Here is a 4392-nt window from a genome sequence, read left to right on the forward strand (position 1 = left end):
CACCTCATTACGACAGATTAAAGTAGTAGATTTGCACCTGGTATACGCCAGGCCACACCACGCCGTATACATGCAAATCTAAACTCACAATTCCGGCCACGCTACACACCTATGTGTGTACACGCGCGCGTATGTGTGTGTGTGTGTGTGTATGTGCGTGCGTGTGTGCGTGCGTGCGTGCGTGCGTTCGTGCGTGCGTGTGTGACTGTGTGTGTGTGCGTGCGTGCGTGCGGCGCGTGTGTGTGTGAGTGTGTGTGTGTGTGTGTGTGTGTGCGCGCGTGCATGTGTGTGTGTGCGCGTGTGTGTAGTGATGAATATATCTCGAACGTAGACAGTAGGACGTAGCAGTTGTATAAACGGTGACAACTACCGTTTTATTATAAATACTTCCACGTGTGAGTTTGCAAACTACGATCTACGTGGCTGAAAGAACTTTACTGTCGTGACTCGCTCTTCGGGTAAGTGGAACATTATTTGTAGTTTTTTGTGTGTGCATTTGTGCAGTGCGTTCATCGTTCTCTCACCCTATATCACCATTCACCTCTGGCCCGTTTTCCCGTGTGATAGAATGGCAGAAGCCACGTTCGAATCTCTTACGTGGGTGTTTAGTGAAGGTCTTAAACCTTCCATGGAAAGCGTAGCTGAGCGATTTACGAGAGGTTTAAGGATAGCGGAGGCTCGACAGAGTATTCCTAAGTTTATGGGGAATGAGGCTTTAATGGGACCTAAGTTTCAAGAATGGATAAATCAGTTAGGCTGGGCGCATTTGGAGTTGAATTTAACGGTTACAGAATTCAAAAATCTAGCAATAAGCACCATGGGGGGGAGCTGCGTCCGAGTATACCCGTCGCCTGTTAATAGATGACCCGGAAATTATGTGGGATAATCTGTTACTGTATGAGGCTTTGCAATCACGCTATAAGGACCCTATGTCTGATCCTTCGGCTCAAACGCGTTAAAGCTATTTTACCAGGAGAAGGGAGAGTCTATTCGCAATTATGCGAACCGCTTAAGACAACTTGCACACCTAGCGATTCCCGGGATCAGTTACAACACGAAATAACACAGAAACGGTTAACCGACATTTTTTTAGATGGGTTACTTGTTGCAATACAAAAAACTTGTAAAAAGCCGCAGACGTTGCAGGCAGCTGTAGAGTTAGCCAATAGGGAAGCGGTCGTGGAACAGGGAATTGCAATACACTTACGTAATCGGGATACTCAGCGTTACAGGGAGGATAGTTTCTTTGACCCGATGGAGGTCGATTTGATTAAGCGTAAGCAAACCGCTAGGGACCTGCAGAGTGTAGGCGAAATGAGGCAGTTAGTAGCGAGCATGAAGAATTTATGTACAGGACAAGAGCACAAGCAACGCAACATGCCGGCGAACGTACAGACCATGTCACAGACCCACAACACAAGAAACAATTACCACACTTTCTAACAACACATAGGGCATCATTCGCACATACGGACAAGGAGTTGGGTTTTACCCATTTATATGAAATGACAATCGATACCGGAAATGCAGCCGCATTTAAAACCGCGCCTTATTGAATGTCCGTGCCACAGCAAGAGGAAGTTGATCGGCAAGTCAAACATTTACTAGAGACGGAGCTGATTACATCTTCAATTTTGGAGTGGAGTTCGGGGGTCCTCCTAGTTAAGAAAAAGACAAGGGAATAGGGAATGTGTATGGATTATAGACGGTTGAATTCAGTCATACGACCAGACGTGTTCCCCTTACCAGTAATCGACGATGTCATGCAAAACTTTGGGAAAGCTAAATTTTTCAGTTGTCTAGATATGAGGAGCGGCTATCACCAGATTCCGTTAGCAAAGAAAGATCAGCATAAGTCTGCTTTTGTAACTGCTAATGGTCTGTTGGAATGGCGGGCCATGCCTTTTGGAGTGGCTTCTTGCCCAGGGCAGTATCAGAGGGTTATGAATCGTGTACTAGAAGTCCTACAGCACAAGTACGCTATTGCATATGTGGATGACATAATGATATACAGCGCCACTTTCGAAGAACACATGCAGCATCTGCAAGAGGTGTTCCGCCGGTGTTGTGACGCAAATCTTAAGGGCATCTGCCAACTGCTTGGGTTAACAGGGTACTATAGAAAATTTGTTAAAGATTATGCCAAAATAGCTGCAGCAGATGAACAATCAGGCAGATGCTTTATCTAGATTATTACCCGAGGGCCAACTTTCCCTGTCGTGCGATGCCTCCACACAAACAATGCAATCACAACACGCTAGTGTCGCCCACATTCAGGCCAAGCCATTAGCGCAGCAACCAGTACAGATGGTAGCTATACAGTTACCGGCTAACATAACAATAGACACGTTTAGAGACATGCAGGAGCAATACGCATTTCTTTCGCAGGTGAGAATTCTGCATGTCGTTAATGACTGAACTAGCCAAGGAGTTAGGCATTAAGCATGTAACTACGGCACCCTACCACCCGCCGTCGAATGGGTTAGTAGAGCGTTTTCATAGAACTTTAGGAAATATGATTTTATGCTACGTAGTAAAAGACCATTCTTCCTGGGACAGACGGGTGGGTTGCTATTTCCGTATCGCACATCTATGCACGGGACAACGCGCTACTCACCCTTCTTTTTAATGCATGGGAGAGAAGCGAGATTACCATTAGATGTGTTATTACGTCCTCGCAGGATCCAGTATGCAGATGACCCGATCTCACAGGCAACAGATAGACTATACCACGCATGGACAGAAATACACAAAAATACACGATTAGCAAGAAAGCGAAATAAGCAATTATACGATAAACGAGCAAAGAAACAGGGATTCATGGTTGGGGATTCAGTGTACTGTTATAGCCCAGTATTACGCCCAAATAAAACCGCCAAGATACATTCTGCATGGCTCCCATTCTACACTGTCGTAGAGCACGTGACACCACTCGTAGTTAGAATAAAAAGACAGGATAACACATGCACACACAAGGTTCACATAGATAACTTAAAAGTAGCATATCCAGCGGACGCATGGAACAAAACACAGGGTGACAGAGACATACAGAACACTAAGGGGGACCGACAGAGACACCCCAGGCGCGCGAAGATGGTACATGGACATCGCATAAATATGACTCCATCTGATGACGAATGGGACAAAGACAACTTACGACCGTTAGCGGACCTTGTTTGACTATAATGTAGCATCTACCTGCTGGCAGGAAGGGAGGTCACTAACGCTATAAATGAGTCGTATTCCTGTTGTTTCAAGGATGAAGCCCCACGCTTGGTTGCTAGTTGTGCTCCCACTACTTACGACGGGGGTGGCAGAGAACGCGATACGTCAACAGAAGGCGGGGGCTTTGTTTGTGCAGAAGGGTCGAATATCAATCACGCAGTCTACGTGGGCATTAGCACTATCGCAAAATCTGTCGGCTATGAATGACTATATGGACACGTTAAGGCAATTAGTGGTATTGCAAGAGATAAAACTACCGGGTGGACATAGATCAGGGTTAAGGACGCGTAAATTTACACGACAGACTCCCGTGGCACGATTAGCACAATATCGAAAACTATGCGGATATACAGTCAAAGCGGGCTTCAATTCAGATAGCAGTTAGCGCTTATAGAATGTTTTAGGTCCAAGTAGGATGGTTTACTGATCGCATGAATGCACTCGAACAAAAGATGCATGACTTACACGCACTACACCAAACACGTAGGACTCGGTCGATTTTTTCGGGGATTTAGTAAGCTTAGTAAATTTTTGTTTGGCACCACGACAGACGACGATGTCGAACAACTACAACAACACATAGCATCTATGGAAGTATCCCAAACACAAACCCAGCATATCATAGATCAAGCAATTCATACGCAAATGAACGCGAAGATTCTACAGGACGTTATACAGGACACAAAGAATATAGCAAGGGCAGTAGAAACTGTGACATGACAGATCTATGAGTGGTGAACACAGGCTGCGCACGAATCCGTCATGATTTACCAGCTACAGTTAGCGCTAGCTGGTTTGCAAATCGCCTTTGGGCATGCACGGAAACAAATAGATGCATTGCGGCATCATGTGGCCATATTACTGTCGGGCAGATTGCCAGCGGCATTGGTACCACCTCAGCAGCTTAGTAGAATTCTAGCCGCCATAGAGGAATCGCTTCTTCCCACCGTCACTTTACCTTACCCACCCGGTACGCAATTATTACGTTACTACGATATGATTACAGACGTAGTCGTACCAGTGCCAGCCGTACTACATGTGTGTTTGTGCGTGTCTGAGTGGTCGTGTGTGTGTGTGTGTGTGTGTGTGTGTGTGTGTGTGTGTGTGTGTGTGTGTGTATGTGTGCGTGTGTGTGTGTGGGTTACCGCAAGGAAATGTGCGTTTTAA

At 45.9% G+C, this 4392-nt stretch overlaps 1 protein-coding gene across 1 annotated transcript in view; it reads left to right on the plus strand.

Moving 5' to 3' along the window:
- The window catches only part of LOC106815807 (NADPH-dependent diflavin oxidoreductase 1-like), a 27706-nt gene that overhangs the window by 16740 nt on the left and 6574 nt on the right, over positions 1–4392 (plus strand). The window lies entirely within an intron of this gene.

Source organism: Priapulus caudatus, unplaced genomic scaffold (assembly GCF_000485595.1).
Source record: "Priapulus caudatus unplaced genomic scaffold, Priapulus_caudatus-5.0.1 Scaffold1204, whole genome shotgun sequence".
Lineage (NCBI taxonomy): Eukaryota > Metazoa > Priapulida > Priapulimorpha > Priapulimorphida > Priapulidae > Priapulus > Priapulus caudatus.